The sequence below is a fragment of the Cervus elaphus genome, chromosome 2 (assembly GCF_910594005.1).
Source record: "Cervus elaphus chromosome 2, mCerEla1.1, whole genome shotgun sequence".
Classification (NCBI taxonomy): domain Eukaryota; kingdom Metazoa; phylum Chordata; class Mammalia; order Artiodactyla; family Cervidae; genus Cervus; species Cervus elaphus.
In genome coordinates this window covers 20,829,272-20,849,507 of record NC_057816.1, presented here as the reverse complement: position 1 = coordinate 20,849,507, position 20,236 = coordinate 20,829,272, and the positions used below count along the sequence as shown (strand labels likewise).

Genomic DNA, 20,236 nt, shown 5'->3' with positions numbered 1-20,236 from the left:
CCAGCGGGAGGACGGGTGGGGCGGGCCCTGCAAGTCACGTGGGCTGGTGGGGCGGGGCCCTGGGCGCGTCACGTGGGGGCGGGTGCGTGCTGAGTGCGGCTGCGCCGGCCGGTAGCTGCAGCTGGAGCGGTGGCGTTTGGAGGAGACGCGGTGAGTGTGTGCGAAAGCCGGGTTGGGGCTGCGGAATGCCGGTGCCTCAAAGCTTTAACGTTGCTGCGGACCCAGGGTTTCCGTTCTCGGAGATCCCTGTCTCGAGAAACCGTTTTTCCCTTTGAGAGACGACCCCACTCAAAACCACCTCCCCGCCCCCGCGCCCGGTAGAGAGATGCCCCATGAACGCTCGCCCCAGAGCCGTCTTGAGGCGCCCACCCCGTCTGTCTTGCTCCGAGGGACGCGTTGCGTCCCTTCTCCTTTCGTTATGGCTCGACCTTCGGAGATGCGGGATCAGTGAAACCTCTCCACCCCTCACCTCCTGACTCCCAGCCTCTTTGTTTCACGTTATAACTAGTCCTTCTCTCCCAGGGGTGACGGGGAGCCCCTTCGGTTACCCAGGGGCCTATATTTCCTTCCTAGCGACCACCTTGAGTTTCTTCTGCCTTCTTCAAGAATTCATTTCTTGGAGTCTCCTCCTTCAACTCCCCTCCCCCCCGCCACACACACACACACACACACACACGGCTTCCAAAGAGAAGACAAAGTACAGAGCAGGAACCTTCCCTTCCCTTTTCTCCTTCCTTCATTTCCCCCTCCGCCGTTTGCAGTCTCTCCCGACCCTCTCCTTCTCTTACACGGTGCAGCGTTGGGACCCCCATGCCCAAACTGCCTGCGACTTGGCGAAGTCAAGACTTTCTGACTTCTCTAAGGGGTGGCAGGGAAGAGGAGCGTCTGGTTGGGATGGTTATAAAAGTAGCTTGGGACACACCTGCCGTTTGTTAAGGATGATGCCCTAGCCCTAAAGGGTTGTCAGAAAGCGAATGAGTCTGCGCTGACGATAGAGGAACCAGTTACTGCCGAGCATGAAGGCTGCCAGACGAGTTGGTGGAATTAGGCTTGTATCCTACCCCTCTAAAACGGATTGCATAAAACAGAGTTGAACAGGTAACTGGAGCTAGCCTGCAGAAGACTTTCACCTGAAGAAGAGTTTGATCTAGATGTCAGTCTGTGATCTAAGGAGTCTGTGAAGTTTCTGGAGCAGGAGGGAGACTCCTTGAAAGGTAGAAACGAATCTGGCAGTTGAGCGCAGGACTCATTGAAAAGGAGGGAGCTCTGAGAGCAGGGAGATCAGCCAGGATGCTGCAGTCTAGGTGGGCAGTTGTAAGGCTGTGCTTGGTTCAGTGGTCGTCTTCCCTACACCGTCCTGTCCTTTGAGTTTAAATTGATTTTGAGTTGTGCAGGTCAAGATGTATCAGTTGGCAGCTGCTGTTGAAGGGTTCATTCATTCATTTTTTTTTTTTAAATCCCCCCCATGTGGTGCAGTGCAGAGTAAACTCACAAATATCCCTGGACTGGGTGAGGTGCATCGTAGGTTTGTATTAGGTGTGTCTGAACATTTTGAATCATCTAATTTCTGTCCATTTTTAATCTAAAGAGTGGAGGAAGGAGTAGATGTATTTGTAAAGAGGGGAAAAGAAAGCCTGTGCGTGTTTCTGTTATGAGAGATGATGGTTATAAATATGAAGAATTTCAAGGGAGACTGGGGAAACACCCTCTGTCTCTCCTACTGTTTTTCCCCCACAGATTCACGGGAAAGACACAGATGTATAGAAGTTGAGAATTACCACCTTTTACTGATAATGCCCCAGCCTCAGTTTCTAATTTCAATAAACAGTCCCACATCACATGTCACGGAGGTACTTGAAGCCTCCTTTCCAGGGACTCTAAAATTTGGACATCAGGACTTAAGTTTGTGTCGTTATGTTAATTACAAGCCTGTTTTAGGTGAAGGACTTCTATGTCTTTGTGTGGAGGCCGGGGAACCTATTTCTGCCTTAACCTGTCCTTAATAGTGTTCAAAACGTGACTCCTGTTCCTGCAGAATTTTCTTTGTGGCAGGAAACAAAATGAAGAACCAACTCAGATGTCATTGCCAGTGACTCAGACCTTGTGTTCTTGGGTTTCACGTTAACCCAAGCCATACACTATGGTGCCTAGGAATAAAAAACACTGGTCCCCCCCCCCCCCCTTTTTTTTTTTTCTGGAGAAGGAACTTTTAGATTTTTCTTGTTGAACCTTTGTGAGAGAAATTTGAAGAGTTTTGTTTGCTTGATATCACAGTAAAGCTTTAGCCAATATGGATACAGAAGTTTCTTTTCCCTAATGTTTATCCTATGAGCCTAGGCACTTGCTGGTTATTGAAATAAAGTTGCTCTCAGGACACAAGAATTTATGCAGAGATACATATTGTCTTTTTCCTCTTTCTCATTCAGTTGATCCTGTCTTGGTAGCTCATTTTTCTGCTTCTCCACCAATCTCACATTCTCTTTTCGGTTGGGGCGTCTTTTGTCTGGACTGTTTTCTCGGTGCAAGGAGGGAAATTTTATTAGTGATGTCTTCATTCTTACAGAGTACAAATATGGCTTCTATACATAGATCTTGATATACATATCATATGTGCCCCCCCCATAACTATATAAAGAAGACAATGATAATTTGCTTATAAAAATATTTTCTATCCTGTGCAAGAATAACAAAGCCTCCTTTTTAATTCATAAATATAAACAGGAACTGACTAATAAAGGAGATTGTGTTTAAATATCACAAATTTAAGGTTAATTAGTGGCATGAGGTTAACTTCTGGTTCCTTGAACAGCGTTTTGCTAGTTGCAGATTAACCAGCGATTCAGTTTCCCAGCAAAGCAGGAAGTACTTGGAGATTGTTTTATGGTTTTAGAGAGATTCAAAGAGGCAATTAGGAAGAGGTCTCTGGAGGTGTCCTGGGAAGTGCAGTTGCTGGCAGCTGGGGACTGGCCCCAGTTCAGCTGCTTGTGAACATAAGTGAGTAATTTGAGCTTCAATTTATTGTCTTTTCGGAGTTCCCTGGTGGTCCAGTGGTTAAGACTCCACACTTCCAAGGCAGGGCTCCAGGTTTGATCCCTGGTCAGGGAACTGAGATCCCACTTGCCTTGAGGTGCGATAAAAAATTTAAATAATAATAAAAGAAGATCCTTACCAGCTCTAAGCTCCTACTCTGTGAAGACTTTCCATCCACTGACACTTAAGTATGTCTCTTTCTCATCAAGTGGAATTTATGTCAGACTTACCTTGAATACGTTTAGCATTGGCACAGGGATTCAGGATTTTGCTCCTGTTCCCACAGTTTAACCTTACGCTCCTGAGCTAGCATTTATGTTCGGAGGTTTGCTTCATTGAATACTGTTGGAATGTACCTTCAGATTTCACGGGTTGGGTGTGGGAGGGAGTGCAGATAGGGAAAAAAAAGAACGGAAACAATGGTATTGACCTATAACATGGTGTGTTAGTTCTTTTTTCTGTGCCAGCATTTCAAAAAGAGATTACAGTGTACCGTTGCCCCTTGTTACACGTTTATTCAGCTTTTGAGCAATGATCAGGACAGTTCCAGCTTAAACCAGTACTTCCCAAACTTTATTTTCATATTGGCAACCCACTCCAATACTCTTGCCTGGAAAATCCCATGGACGGAGGAGCCTGGTGGGCTGCAGTCCATGGGGTCGCAAAGAGTCGGACACGACTGAGCGACTTCACTTTTACTTTTCACTTTCATGCATTGGAGAAGGAAATGGCAACCCACTCCAGTGTTCTAGCCTGGAGAATCTCAGGGACAGGGGAGCCTGGTGGGCTGCCGTCTATGGGGTTGCACAGAGTTGGATGCGACTGAAGCGACTTAGCAGCAGCAGCAGTGACATGTGGAAATTACTGTTGTGTCACTGAGGAAGAAGACAGCTGTCCTGGGAGCTGTGGCTGTCCTGTCCCCAGCCGGCCATACACAGGCGAGGAGGAGCTCCCTGTTCTAAGGTCCATGCGAAGGGCAGCCTCACACGTTCAAGGTCTTCATCCCAAACTCTGCCTAACTCTCGAGTAATGGTGTCACTAGTTAGTTTTGTTCTGTTTTTAAACCAAAGCATGTTATATATTATCCCTCGAATCATCACCATTTTTACCTGACCATATCTGTTTTGGGGGTTTGCATTCTCTTTACTATTATTATTATGTAAGTTTCAGTTGTACAGCATCATAATTCAATGTGTGTACACGCTACCAAGTGATCACCGCCATTAGTCTGATGACCATCGTTATTTTTTTAAATCTGTCTGTAATATGTTCTGCGTTCATGTGCCTTTGTGCTCTTGGCCCGTTTAAAGGCCATATTTGGGGACTTCCCTGGTGGTCCAGTGGCTAAGACTCTGTGCTCCTAATGCAGGGGGCTGGGGTTCTGGCCTTGGTTGGGGAACTAGATCCCACATGCTTCAGCTAAAGATCCTGCTTGTTGCCATGAAGATCGAAGATCCCACATGCTTCAAATAAGACTTAGCACAGCCAAATAAATAATAAATATTAAAAAAAAAATAGACCATAGTTGTCCTCAGAAAGTGGCCTGTTTTAAAGTGTATGAACGGGGAGGTGGGAGGGGGGATCGGGATGGGGAATACGTGTAAATCTATGGCTGATTCATATCAATGTATGACAAAAAAATAAATAAATAAAAATTAAAAAAAAAATTAAGTGTATGAACGGGCAGTTAACTGATTGAGAGGTGGGAAATGCTTTTGTCATGATACTTTAACCTCATTAGATTATGGGTGGACTTGCTCTGGCTCTTTTGAGAAAATAGGGAATTTCTTTAAGTAGCTTATTTTATGTTTTCCATTATAAAAGTTTTATAGAAAATTGAAAATAAAGTAGAGGAGGGAAAATCATTCATACTTCTGTTTTCCAAATACTGTTAATATCATGGTTTTTCTTGCCTTTAAAAAAAAATCATGCATTCTTTCTTAATTGTGGAAATTTTCAAACATTTGCATGATAGAAAAAAACTAATAAACCTCATGTACCCATTACTAGCTTCTGGAGCCAACCAATACCAGGACAGTCTTGTTCTCCATCCCACCCTTAACTCCCAGATGGTTTTGAATCAGATCCCAGAAATAATCATTTCATCTGTAAACACTTGGGTATGTATCCGTGAAAGATAAGGACTAGTTTTCAACATAACCACAATCCTGTCATCACACCTTAAAAAATATGTTCCTGGGTATTGCTGAGCAACGAGCCAGTGCACAGATTTTCCTGTTGGTTTCACTTTCTAACAGTTCATTTGTTTGAATCATCTGGATTCAAGAAGGGTCCACCCATCGTGTGTACACTTTTAATTAGAAGACTAAAACCATATGGGCATTCAGAAGAGATAATGTGGACTGTCAACCTTGCGGATGCTAAGAGCTTGCACTTCGCAGTCAGACAGACTGGGTTTCAGACCAGCTCTGCTGCTTGCTAGCTGTGTAACCGTGTGCACGTTACTTAACCTCTCTCACTTTAGTTTCTTATTCCTGTCAAATGGAATTAATATATACCCTAAGACTGCCGTGAGGATTGAGTGCGTCAGTGCAGGGTAAAGCACCGAGCCCCGAACAGAGTTAATAATAAATGCTAGCTCTGGGGAAAAAAGCTAGCTCTGTCCAGCACCTAGTATTGCACCAGGTGCATAGATTTGTGGAATAAAAATAGAATGGGAGTCAAGAGCCGAGGAACTTGGTCCAATTCTGCCATTTAGGGGAATCACTTTGAAGTTTTGGACCCTAAATTTCTCATTAGAAAAGGGGACAGAGTGAACAGCTAGATGATCACTGAAATTCCAGAACTTGCAGGAAATAAGGCAGACGTGATATTTTAGAAACAACATGAGCTTCTAAAACAGACTGGGGTTTGCATCTTGTACTTTATTATTTACAAGCATTTAATCTCAACCTCAGTTTCTTCATATGTGTAATGGAATTAATAATACTAACTTAGTAAAATTGTTGCGATGAGCAAGAAGATAAATATGTCTGGTTCCTAGTGTGTAGTGGGTACTCAGAGTATTAGCATTTTATGATTGTAAAACAGGAATGTTACATTGGAGCATTTTCAGCATCTTAAGAGCTGTGTGTTTTGTGGCATTTGTATAAAGAGGACCAAGTGTCTTATGGCAGAAGGAATGTACACTGGAAGGGTGAACCTGGAAACTGTTTCCAGTACATGGATGATGGAAAATTAAGGGACTATTCAATGCTGTTGAGAAAAGCCAAAGGATATGAGGATCACTGGAGAAATTCAGGAATGTCTTTGCAACAGATGATTACTTAAGTTGGATAAACCTGTTTGCTGTTATCATTTGAAAATTTCACGGTGAGTCAAAAATGGCTTTTTAAATTGCAATATATGCAAGCATTATGTTAGTTTCAGGTGTGCTACATGGTGGTTTGATATTTGCATGTTTTATGAAATCACCATAATAAGTCTAGTACCCATCTGTCCCCCTACAAAGTTACTGGACTGTTATTGACCATATTCCTTATGCTGTATAGTAATTACATCCCTGTGCTTGATTCATTTTTGTTTTTGTTTTTTTTTTAATTGCATGTATCAGTGAAATCATATGGTATTTGTCTTTCTCTGATTTATTTCACTTAGCATAATATGCCCTCTAGATGTTGTCATAGGTGGCATGATTTCATTTTTGTTTGGTCTGAGTAATATTCCATTCACCTATCAATGAACTCTTAGGTTGCTTCCATATTTTGGCTATTGTAAAGAACGCTGCAGTGAATATTTGTGTGCGTGTTATCTTTTTGAATTCATGTTTTTGTTTTCTTTGGGTGAATACCCAGAACTGAAATCTCTGGATTATTTGGCAGTTCTATTTTTAGGTTTTTGAGGAACTTCCATACAGTTTTCTGTAGTTTACAGTCCTATCAGCAGTGCATGAAGGTTCCCTTTTCTCCATGTTCTCAACAAAATTTGTCATTTCTTGTCTTTATGATACAGCCATTCTGAGAGGTACAAGATGGTATCCCATTGTGGTTTTGATTTGCATTTCTCTGATATTGATGTTGAGAATCTTTTCATGTGCCTGTTGGCCATCTGTACATCTTGGAAGAATGTCTGTTCAGGTCCTCTGCTCATTTTTTAGTTAGGTTGTTTGTTTTTTTTGATGTTGTGGGAATTCTTGTATATTTTGGGTATTAACCTTTATCTGATGTGTTTACAAATACAGTATCTTTTTTTAAGGAACTATACTTGACTTTAATTCTGATTGAAGCAAATGCAGTATCTTCTCCCACTCAGGGGGCTGCCTTTTTGTTTTGTTGATCATTTCTTTCACTGTGCAAAGACTTTTTTAAGATTGATGTCGTCCCATTTGTTTATTTAGCTTTTGTTTCCCTTGCCTGAGGAGACAGATCCAAAAAAAATTGCTAAGATCAAGGTCAAAGATCTGCCTGTGTTTTCTTCTAGAAGCTTTTGGTTTCAGATCTTACATTTAAGTCTTTAATCCATTTTGAGTTTATTTTTGTCTGCAGTGTAAGAAAGTGGTTCGGTTTCAGTCATTTGCTAGTTGCTGTCCCCTTTTCTCAACACCATTTATTGACAAGAATATCTTTTCCCCATTGTGTATTCTTATCTTCTTTGTCACAGGTTCATTGACTATATAAAAAGATGTCGACTGGGGGTGTGTGTGTGTGTATCTTTGACATTTGAAACATGCTGCATTTGCCCTAATGATATTTTTGGTTTAATGAAAATAACTTTCATTAGCTGTTAAAAGGAGGGCTGCACTATTCACTGACTTAGAAAAGCAAATCAATTCTGAGTTTACTGATCCCAGTGTACTGGTCAGCGTTTCCCCAACATGCTTGATAAGAGTCCCGTGAGTTACTCTAAAGCTACACCAGGTCCCTCCTCTCGGAATTTCTGCTCAGTGGAGGCTGGGTCGGGGCCCAGGAAGCTCCCCGGTGCCTGCACCTCTGCCCGGCGTCCTTCACCGCTGAGCAAGTGCTCCTGGTCTGCTCATCCACGTGTAGGTTCTCCTTTGCCTGGCTTTTCACTTGCCTGTGTTAACTTTTTTCCAGATGCTCCAAGGTAGGAAACACAGTCTTATCAGTAACATCATCTGTGTGCTCACTTCCATTTTTTTGTTGGAGTCTGCAGTCTTCTTCCTCCTGGGCTGGCTCCCATGACCTCGCATTTCTTGGTTACATCCTTAGGCCCTAAAAAGTATCTGAAGGACTTTATTTTGCCCACAAACTTGTTTGGTAGTTTGGAAGTGGAGTAGAGTCCCAAGCTAGAAGTGATTTTCTCTCGGAGTTTTGAAGGTGTCCTTATACTTCCCAGGGTCTGTAAGTGCTTTTGAGGCGTGGAGGTTCACACCCTTTATGCATACCCTTGTTCTGCTGGTTCAGTTTTCTTTTCCCTCTCACTGGGAGTTTGAGGACAGCCCCTCCATCCCTGGTGGTCTGGAGTTCCATGATGGTGTACCCTGGTGTGGGTCTTTCCTCTTCTGCTATTCTTGGTCCACAGTGGATCCTTTTATTCTGAAAGCTCATGTCCTGCAATCCTGGGACATTTTCTTCTATCATTTCTGTGACTTTTCTCCCCATCTTTTCTTTTCCTTTGATCTTTTTTCATCCTATCCATTCTTGTCATATTGGATACAATAGCTACAAAGAGGGCCCATAATTTTCTATAAGACATTAAGGTAAACAAAGGAAAAAAAATTGAAAACAAAACAAAACCACGAAGGGGACTTGGATATAAGAAAATGTATCCTGTAGAAGCAGGGGCAGGCTCTTAAGAATACTGTTTTTTGGATTGATGTCAACATGAAACCAGGATGCTTTAACTTGCCCCAGAAGTTCCTCCTGAAAACTGCTTTTCTCCTTATAAACGAAAATATCCACAGCAGTTCTCTGCAGGTGGGATCACTTGCTCTTTCTACTTCACTGTCCCTTTCGTATTCCCCGGGTGCCTACATGCGACCTGCCCTTTTCTCAGAAAGGAAACGTGCTATCCACCCCCACCCCACTCCTGTGCAGTGTCCCCCTGGCACCCAGGCCGCCCAGCCCTCTGTTGGCGCTCCCTCTGACTCCTCGGTCTTGCATTGACCTCCTTCGCTCTTGATGAAAGTATGTTTTTAGGTCTTCCGAGCCTGTTTTGTTCTCAGCTTTTCTCCTCAATTATTTTCACTGGCGACTTTCTAAGACTGACGCCACCTACTCTGCAACGCAGTGCTCTTCAGGCTATTTCTTCTAAGTCAGTCTAGTCTTTCTAGCTCCAGTGGCCCTTGTAGCAGATAATAGCCTCTTTCTGGAGCTTTCAGATTCTAGTTTCAGGTATAAACAATGTTTTTATCTCTCAGTTCATTTGCAGATCAAAGAGAATATTTTTTAGTTAATTTTTATTAAGAGAAAAAATCCTGAAAAGAATATCGGCTAATTTACAGTCATAATGGAGTAGGACATGGCAATCCACTCCAGTATTATTGCCTGGAAAATCCCATGGACAGAGGAGCCTGGTGGGTTACAGTCCACAGGCTCACAGGGTTGGACATGACTGAGCATGCACACGCAGTCATAAGCTTAGCCACTTCCCTATGTTCTGGCTGGTCTGTCTTTCTCTTGCTCTTAAGGAATTACTGGAATTGATCCAGGGAAGATACTCGCAAAAACTTTGCTAAAGTAGAGGACAGTTCTTTCAAAATCAATAAATACTTGCGTTAGTGCTTGAGACAGAGAGGAGGAAATAATCATCAATAATCCTATCACCCAGAGCTTATTTCTGCCACTCAGAGACCTCCAACACAGGTTAAGGAACAGGGTGCCAAATGATGCTTTGATCTTTAAGGTTGAAATAGGACTGTCTAAAAGTGTGTTTGTGTTTTGAAGGGCTGTGTAATGAAACTCTTGAGTAGGTACCTCATGGGTCTGAAACACAAGCAAGATCTGGGCTGAAGACACAGATTTGGGAGACATTAGCATTTAGTTGGCATGGTGAGCCACTGGACTATATGCGGTGGGGATAGGAGGGAATGGGTAAAGTGGTTGGACTGGAGAGCCTCAGATGGTGCCCTAAGGACAGTCCTCATTCAGGGAATGGGCAGAGTAAGAAGAGCTTCCCCTACAGGAGTGGGCGGAAGGCCGGGAAAACACGGCATCCAGAGGAGATGAGAGTGGAATTCAGTGTTAGATTCCAAAAGGTAAAGGAGGATGAGTCCTAATGATGTCATTGAATTTTACCACAGTGATATCTATTTACCATAAAGTTTTTCTTGATGTTACTCAAACACAATTGTTAATTTCCTCATACATGCATGCTAAACTTAGCACAAATGTATTTTATTGGGTTGGCCAAAAAGTTCATTTGGGTTTTCCCGTACCAAGAAAAACCTGAATGAACTTTTTGACCAAGCCAGTGTGTGTGTGTGTGTGTGTGTGTGTGTGTGTGTGTGTTCACAGCTCCACTTCCCCTGTGTGTGTGTGTGTGTGTGTTCACAGCTCCACTTCCCGTGTGTGTGTGTGTGTGTGTGTGTGTGTGTTCACAGCTCCACTTCCCCTAAAAGGTGGAGACTTCTCAAAGGTATGGCCCAAGCCTGTGTGTGTGTGTGTGTGTGTGTGTTCGTGTGTGTTCATGTGTGTTCACAGCTCCACTTCCCCTAAAAGGTGGAGACTTCTCAAAGGTATGGCCCAAGCCAAGCCTGTGTGTGTGTGTGTGTGTGTGTGTGTGTGTTCGTGTGTGTTCACAGCTCCACTTCCCCTAAAAGGTGGAGACTTCTCAAAGGTATGGCCCTTAAGGGCATGATGTTAGTCATCTTTGGTCAGACAGTACTGACTTGTGTCTCCACAACATGGGCGCTGCAGTCAGCATCCCTTGTCTACTGTGTAACTGCCATGTGAGTACTAGCAAGCTATTTAATGTCTCTGTTATCTGTGACATCCACGACGTGTAAGGATGATGGTGGTGTCTCCTTCATATGGGAGTGAACATTCCTAAAGTGCAGAAAACCATGCCTGGCTCACTGTAAATGCTACATGGTGTTTGTTGGAGGTGAACTGGATGTTGTAATAATTGTATCAGTTTTAGTGCAGTGCCTGGCATTTAACAGGTATTAACATGAAAATTCAACACCTTATAATTAATACAATTCCTGTCATTTTAAACGCTACCAGCATATACAGGATATATTTGGTCCAGGCCAGAGGGAAACCTCAGTGGACTGAGAATTCTGTGCATGTAACTTTGTTTTATAAAACAATCTGTAGACTTTTTGCAAAGGTTCTGTGTAATCTTTGTGTTTTTTTCATGAAGTTGGGAAAAAGAAAGCTGAAAGGTAAAGAAGACTCCTGCAGAGCAGGTGAGCATGTTCATATGTGGGAGCGAACATAGCCTGAAACAGCTGAGTGATGTACAGCCCTCACAGAGTGAATTTGGGGTGAAAGAAACAATACTGCACTGTACCTAATCACCCTGGTTTTTTTGTTTTGTTTTGTTTTTTACAGCTCATAAAATTAAAAGTATCAGTTGATCTTTTAGACTTTGAATTAACTTCTGGTGGGTACACACTCATTCATTCAGCAAATATTTAAATATTTACTCCACTGTGTAAACACGTACTGTATGACAGAAACTGTGCTGAGGGCAAGTGTTAAGAAAGGTGAATAAGGCGCTGACATAGAAACGAGGCCTCCTCGGGAAGGGGAGACTTCAGGGATGGGGTGGCGGGGGCAGAGGTGCCCATAGAGGACAAGGAGCACCTGCCCTTCTAAGGGAAGCCTGTGTGAGCCGGAGTGTGGGTGATGTGTCCTGTGTGGGCAAGGCAGGGGGCTGGAAGGGAGATTGTCGAGAAGACTGCAGCGGCCAGGCCAGGTCTTTCCGGCAGGATGAGGAGTTTCCTATTATTAAATACAGAGAAGCCATTGAGTGATTTTTGAACCATGACTTAATCCAGTTTGTGTTTTGAAATCCATTCTGCTGCTTCAAAAGCCTTTCTTCTCTATTTGTAAAATACTTTAGATTTAATATAGTAAATAAAAGTAAGTGATTTATTTTAGAATTTTATTATTTAAGTGGCTGGGTCAGGTCTCAGTTGCGGCACGTGGGGTCTTAGTTGCGACATGTGGGTTCAACTCCCACCCAGGAATCCAGCCTGCCCCCCCTGCACGGCAAGGTGGACTCCCAACATCCACCGGGGAAGTTCACAAAGAAACAGGTATTTTTAGCCCTGAATATTGACGTCTTTGAGTTGTTTACCAGAAAGAGTTCTTGCATTAAGAATCCACACTTAAAAATCAGTCTAGGGACTTCTCTGGTGGTCCAGTGGTTAAGATTCTGCAAGCTCAATGCAGGGGACCTGGGTTCAACCCCTGGTCAGGGAACTAGATCTCACATACCACAGCTAAGACTCGGCACAGCCAAGTAAATAAATAGTTTACATCTTAGATATCAGAAACTTGAGTTAGAAAAATAAGATGATATATATCTAAAAATGTTCAGTTAGTGTTGGAGAGTGTTCTTAAAACTTGAGGTCTGAAATCCTTTTGCCTGCTGGAATCAGATTCCCTTCAACCCCTGTTCTGATTGTTAGGGTATCTGAAAAGCGATATAGTCTGAATGTTAATTTACCGTGCACACAATTTTCACAGGAATTTGTCTTTTCCCACTTGTTCCATTTTAAAAAGAAGTCAGCCTTTTATGGTCCTGACTGCCTTAAAAGCAGTAATAGGATGTTTCTTTTAATTAGAAATGCTTTGTCTGTTGCACAATAAATTTCTTTCTTGTAATTGTGATCATGAACAACATCTTACATTTCAGTTAGTTCATTCAGGAAGTATTTGCTCACCTGCCCTGTGCCAGGCACTGGTCTGGGATCTGAGGATGCTTGTGAACTAAACTGAGATCCCTACGTTTGAGGAGTTTGTATTCCAGTGGGAGGAGGCAGATGGCAATTAATAAGCATAATTAGTATCTTTATTATACTACTAATAAATATAATAAGTGTGCTGGGGGTAGTACATGCTATGAAATTGTAGAGCAGCTGGTGCAGGGAGTGAGGAGGCTGCAGCTTTAAATACAGGGTCAGGGTAGCATCATTGAGAAGGTCTGAGTGGAGCAAAGGATTGGAAACTTGTACCGATGGGGGATGGGGGTGAGCAGATCCAGCAAAAGAACAGTCAGCACCAAGAAAGGCCCCAGGCCAGGGTGCTCCAGACCTGTGTGCGGAGGAGTGGAGAAACCTGCAGGTCTAGAGGGAGGGAGGGAGTTCCTCTGCCTTTTAGGAACAGGCTTCTCAGTCAAATTCAAGAAGTTCATAAGCCAAAATAAATGAGTAAATTAGGGAAAGAATTTTCATCCTGTGAACGCTCTGCAGGTGGTAATCTATAAATACCCCAACTCATGTCTTAACTTGAATTAGGTAATTCCTAAGTAACACAAAAGTTTCTTAAATTCATTTCATAGGGCAGCTAAGCAAACAAAAAAATCCCTTTTTCTTCAAATAAGAAACTGATGTTGGATCACAAGCTCATATGAACTAGCATTTAGTAAAAGGTGAAAATTTACCCTTCCAGTGAATAGATTTCCAAAGCCAAAGGCTTTGTTTTATAGCAGAGATTGGCAAAGGTACCTAGCGCACTTGTCTCAGAGAGGGGCGGTGATGGAGGTGAAGATTGGGCCGAGTCTGGGGGACTGCACTTTTAGAGCAGATTCGGTTACCTCCCTTCTTTCTTTCAAGCTCAGTAGCTCCAGATTCTTTTATCATGTTTATTTGGTGATCTGTGTTTTCTGTTCTATAACTCAGTGAGATTTTCTTTGTGTTTCTTAAGTTTGCATCCTAAATCGGTACACTGCTTTTCATAAGGTCCTGTTTCCAAGTCAGGGCCAGCTGCTGGCTGCTCAGAAATCAGTACTTGAGAGAGAGACAGATGTTAGTCGAAAGGAAAATTACTACTAATCAGAGTGCTGGCAATATGCAGATATGGTAGGCTCAGAGTCCCTCCAAAAACCATTTCCCAAGGTTCTGCTTGGCCATGGATGTTTTTAAAGGGAAAAAGGAAGTAATCTCAGTTAATCCTTGAGATAGAGGATCAGGAGTCCTCCTCCTACTGTGTGCAGTCTTGTCTCCCCCCACCCTCACCCCTACCCCACCCCACGTCCGGCTCTGCACCTTGAAAGATCTTAGTTCCCTGACCAGGAATTGAACCTGGGCCACAGCAGAGAAAGCACCAAATCCTAACCACTGGACCAGGGAATTCCTGTGGTTTTTCTTCAGATGCTGTCCTGTTCACAGTTGGTTCCTGGGAACGCTGAAGGAGAAGCTCAGGAGGAGATCTGGTCATCTGTTAAGTTACTTATTCTTAATTTCTACTCCTTTGATCTACAGAAAGATCCAAGAGATCAGAATTAGGTAAGGTGTCCTGTGGTCAGAAGATTTGAAAGGCATGCTGGGGCCAGAGATGAGTAGAGCATGGGGATGCCTGGCTTAAGAGGGGCCTCCTGCAGAGAGCTCTTTCCTGCCAAAAGCTGCTTCCAAATCCCTACTTGTGAGAACATCATTCTGTTTCTGTGGGATCATGGGTGAAGGTCTGACTTCCCACTAACATGCAGTGTTGTATCCTTAGAGCAGAAGATGTCCACATGGGTCCCTTGCTGACAGTTGCTGGTACCCGTTTACATAAACAAGCAGAACAAGCTTATGAGCAGTAGAGTTAATCCCATTTTCTTAAGGTCATTCCTTGGAGCTGTTTGCCATAGGCTCAGTACTGCTCACGATGGAGCAGTCTGCAGTCTGGTGTGTACAACACAACAGGAGTGTGCAGCCCACACTGCCCCTGTGGCTCTATGTCCCCATCTCTAGCTGTCTGAGCCTGCTGCTTTGTGACTCAGGGAGGCCTGGGAGACTTCAGCTTCTCTACAGACAGGAGGCAGGGACCTTTATCCTTGGGTAGGTGGGGGCAGGGGATTAGGCACAGGGTTCTGCTCCTTTCCAGTCCTAATCAACAACTGATACAGTAGAATATTGTCAAAGTCACGTGCGTATCAAGTGTATTATATTGGTGTGTATATTCAGCATCACCTTTGTTTCGGATGCACGGGACTAATTATAAAGAGTCAGCCTTAGTTTATCCAGTGAGATACTTGAGGTGTTCCAGCTATGTGTGTGTGCTAAGTCAGTCGTGTCCAACTCTTTGCAACCCCATGGACTGTGGCCCGCCAGACCTCCATGTCCATGGGGTTCTTCAGGCAAGTATACTGGAGTGGGTTGCCATACCCTCCTCCAGGGAATCTTCCCGACCCAGGGATTGAACCCGAGTTCTTTTGTCTCCTGCATTGGCAGGCGGGTTCTTTACCACTGGCTCCACCTGGGAAGACAGAACTGATCTTTTCTCGTGTTTCTGAATTTTATTTTTCAGAGTATCCTTTTGTGATTTCTTAAACTTTTTTCTTACCGATTCCTTTCCCCATTTGTCATGGTTGTTTCATACATGAGTCCCCTCTGCAAAATTGCTGTTCATTGTTTCTAGCTTAGTTTCCCATGAGGTTGAAGCCGAGGTATGATCACTAAAGAAAATGCTAAGACGCACAGGTCTTTGACTTTCTGAAGCAAAACATTCTACGTTCATCTCGCAGTAAAAAAGGAAAATGATCCAGGTTAATATAACTGAGACTTAGAAGGGCCCTTAAAAAATTGTCAAGGCCTTTTCTCCCTTTTTAAAAAATAGAACTGTGTTTGCATCACCCCCAAATGTAATTGCCCACCCTCTTTTTCTTTAAAAGGAAATGCCATGACCTCTTTAGGTCTCCAGTTCCAGTGCCATCCTGAGTGGGAAGTTCAGGAGCCAGTGTTTTATAGACATTTGATGCTGTTGAATGACAGGATAAAAAGATTGAATGCACTCAAGGCAAGCTTATTCCTAAATCTCTCTTGATTGGATATTTTGATAATTGAGTTTTAAACATAAGACCCCAATTTCTTTATGCATTCTATCAATTTAAGACACCATGCAAAGACAGGTCTACTTTGTTTATCTTTCTTATATTCTGCCCTTGGTTTGGAGTGAAATGGGTTTTTTTTTTTTTTTTTAATGGGGTTTGGATTACATGGCCACAATGTGGGGACCTTTGAGGTGTCTAACCTGGTGTTGACAGTTCACTTAATCACTATTAACATCCAGCTACACTTGAGGTTTTTAAGCATAACATTTGCCAAGCTGTATGTCAAAATGCAACTTAAATTCCCCCCCACCGCCAAAATCATTGCTGTTTAAGTCATGACAGGAAAGTCTTCCCTTTAAGACTTGTCAAATTCCAGCTCCGAGAGAGATCCTCTGTAATGGTGACAACTTGTGGGCTCGCCCAGACTTGAAGGAATCTGCATCTGTTCGCTGTCCTTTTGTTCTCATGAGAAGTAAGCAGTTGAGGGCACAGTCATTCATAATTCACACTGCCTTATTTGGAGGAGTTCAGTTTTTAAGGACTGGCTAGAGTGTCCAATCTTACCCTTGAAGATTTATTTACTCTCATTTTTAATGAATTGCCTAGGTCATTTGTGAGAAATTTGTTTGCACGGTCATACTACTTGGACGTGGAAAATTTTTTCATTAAATATTTTTAAAGCCTCCTTGTTTAGCATCATGTGTCATTGTTTTCAGCATGTACCTTCTCAAAAACTTAACGGGAGGGAAAGCAGTGACACAGAAGGAATTTATCAGTTATCCTTCTTTGCACAGTAAAACCGTCGACATCCATCACCAGCTTCTACTTCAGATCAGATTTTAATTTGGATGTTCCATTACTCCTTCTTGAAACAGTTTTGTTCCCTGTACATGCTGTGTTACTTTGGTTTTATAATAGAAAATAACTGATATAAACAACATCTGAGCTCTTGAGCCTGGAATATCAGTGTAGTTTATTTTGGGACTTGAGTTAAAAGGCTTTCTAGAATTTGTGATTATACCTCTCAATCCTGAAAATCTTTCCAGAAACCCTATATCTTATGAGTTCCTTCTCATATTTTTCATTGATAGGTCATTGTTTGCTGGTGAAATCCCAAGAATTAGTAGTATCGATCTGGCATTTTATCAGTGACTGTATTAAAGCAAATTTCCCGGAAATGAGTGTGATACAGGTCTCATCTGACAGAAGGAAGGGGGCATTGGTCACATGCAATTTAGGGATAAAAGTAGGAGCAAACTAAGTTAACCAGAGGTAGAGGAAGGACTTCAAGACTGGGGTACACAGAGGAATCACATTGGAGGCACAGCTAAATACAGTTCATATATATGTGTGTGTGTGTGTGTGTATAATTGGAGTACAGTTGCTTTACACTGTTGTGTTAGTATCTGCTCTGTGACACTATCAGCCATATGTATACATATATCCTCTCCATCCTGCACCTCCCTCCCAGCCCCACCCCCATCCCACCCCCAGGGGTCACGGGGTCACAGAGCCGAGCTCCCTGCGCTAAGCAGAGGCTCCCACTAGCTCCCTGCTTTAAACTGGGCAGAGTATGTATGTCAGTCCCAACCCCCCACTTCATCTCCCCCCACCTCCCACGTCCACGTGTCCTCTCTGTGTCTGCGTCTCTGTCTCTATGCCTGCCCTGAGAATAGGTTCCTCTATGCCATTTGTCTAGATTCCTCGTACGGTTCTTATATATCAGTTCCTTTTCTTTGTGTGAATGAGGATGAGAATGGCAACTTTGTTCTACACAAAACAGATAGGATAGGCTGCAGTCTCCAACAGAACTGAATTCATCAACTGCCTTAACCTGTTTTAGGGAATTGTTAATTGTCCGCAAGCTTGTTGGGTGCCCTCTTGTAGTACCTTACGCTGCCTGTCTCTTCCTTCCTTCCTCTCCCCATAGTTTCTAATAAACAGATGTGTTGGAATTAGTCCAAAAGCCACAATCAGAGGGGCTTGGGTTCTTCCAAGTCAGAGGATGACTGTCTTTTCCCTTAGAAAACAGAGTTAACCCTTTTCTGTGTTTATGCTGGAGAAATAAACCAGTCTATTCCAGTCACTGTTTTATTTATTTATATTTTTAAATAGAAAAGGGTAAGGCTTGCTATAAATATAACTGATCTTTTAGACCAAGCAAGGACCTCCTTCCCTAGCTAGTCATTTGTACATCTTTTGTTTTTAGGCAAAAATGTCATGATTAGAACTTTTCTCTTTGTTTATTCCATCCATTTGTATCTGAAAATGTATTATTCTGAGTTCATTGTGCATGTCAGTGGTTCGTTAGAGCCGAAGACCACACACTAGAAGCAGAGGGAGACCCCCAGATCAGCATGAGGAGAGCAGGTGAGAGACCCCACTCTCATCCCTCTGTGGACAAAGAAGCCATACTTTGCCATCTTTGTAGAACCAAGATGCTGTGAAAACAGGGACTTCTGGAATTCTTTCATGCTTTCAAATCTGTAATTGCTATCTTATGTAATCTTAATTTCATTTGTATAGCCAATTCTTTTTCTTTTATCCTTTTTCCATATCTCTTACTGGATTTTTCCTAGAACACTGGCCTCAATTTTTCCCTTTTTCATCCACCAGATATAAGCATCCTATTGCTTGCCAAGCTGACATATTTTGAAGTAAAAGTATCCTATCTGATATGAGGCTTTAGGCCTTAAAATTTTGGCTAATAAGGTTACTTGTCTTGGCATTTGGTGAGTGTCTTTTATTTTGTTGAACTCTGTTGGCCTTGAAGGATTTCTCAGTAGCATAGCAGTAATTGGGGTAATGAAGACACTGGCCTTTGTTTTCTTATGGCAGAAAAGCTTTTCCCAACCTCTGTTAAGTCCCACTGAAATGAAAACTCCAGTGGTGATCACTTAAAGAAATTAATGTGTGAACTAGTTGATGCATGTTAGGAATTCTGTGCAAGATTTTCACAATTAGAAGTTCTTTAGCAGTAGCTGCACATTGTTTTAGGGTAAATGCTAAACCAGAGTTATTTTTTCTGAAAGTGCACTCTAGAAGGAATAAGATATGGCTTATGCTTAGATGTCACTGGGGTGTGTATGTAATAATGTATCATATGAGACATCTTTCAGACTGAAGAAAAAATGTTAGAAGACAGAATGAGTATGTGATCAAATATAATATGGGCATATTGAATTACTTCGCATTTAGTTCCTAAGTAAAAGGACCCAGAACATTCCAGTAACAACTTGTCAAGAGCTGTTGGCCGTATTTAATTCTCGTAAACTATGTAGATGGAATGGACCTTAGGGATAGTCGACTCTGTGAAGAAAAAAATGGGAAAGCTTAGTATTCAGGTGTCAACACCAAGAATCGACCATCTGTCAGAAAAGAGAATCCAGCAGAACGAGTGCGTTTTCCAGGGGAAAATGATGGGCTGAGCTGGGGTTCTGGTTACTTGGTAGTGCTGGGAGATTTGTAACATGTAATGCTTATCACCTGAAAAAAATGATTTCCTTCAGCTCCTAAATTTAACTGAGTGCTTTAACTGTATCAGCAGAACACCTAGTCATGTAGCAGCTCTAAAGCATCACAGTTGCTTCACCTAAATCTGAATGTAGGTTTCGGTTTTTAGATTTCTAGAATGTGGGAGCTCCCTTCTTTGATGGTTTTGAGCTGCATATTAAAAACGGGGTGGGGGAGGGAGAAGATAATACTTGGACAACGTTTTTAGGTTGTAATAGTGCAGCTAAGGGCGCGGGCCTGGGAGGCAGACTGCCTTGGTTTGAATTATGGTACCGAGAGTCAGACACAGCTTAGTGACTGAACACACACATGGTGAGCTTTCTGTGCCTCAGTTTTCTCATCACTAAAATGGGGCGATAGTAGTACTTCATAAGATAATGGGGATAACATGAGTTAATATTTGTAAATTGTGTTTGGCACGTGGTAAGCATTATTATAGAGTTTGTTAAAACTCTGATTTAGTAGCTGAATTAATCATTGGACTTAATTTAATAAACATTACTGCCCTCTGTATTTTCATCTTCTCAAGTCATCTTTCTCAGTTTTTCATGTGAGTGTACTTTGTCCAGATTACAGATGTTTATAGAACCATTGTTAAGGAAAGAGAGTAAGCACATGCTTAGCTTGAGAGTCATGCTTCCCCGCCGTGAGGAACCAGTTGTTCAGAGACAAGGAATGTCCAGCAGTCAGCAAATTAGTATTGATTATCCTATTGTTGATCCAGTGATTTCTTTAGGTGATAGTAAAGGATATTAATAATTGGGGGTGTGTAGCACAATCACCC

At 42.5% G+C, this 20,236-nt stretch overlaps 1 protein-coding gene across 2 annotated transcripts in view; it reads left to right on the top strand.

Moving 5' to 3' along the window:
• The first annotated feature begins 33 nt into the window (after window positions 1-33).
• The window catches only part of FAM118B (family with sequence similarity 118 member B), a 45,029-nt gene continuing 24,826 nt past the window's right edge, over window positions 34-20,236 (top strand). Inside the window, exon 1 of one of the 2 annotated variants that reach the window (XM_043873547.1) lies at window positions 34-150. The gene's annotated coding sequence lies outside the window, so the exon portion shown is untranslated. Of the gene's footprint in view, window positions 151-6,232; window positions 6,364-20,236 lie in introns of those variants that run through there. The other variant, XM_043873548.1, reaches the window with a different exon arrangement.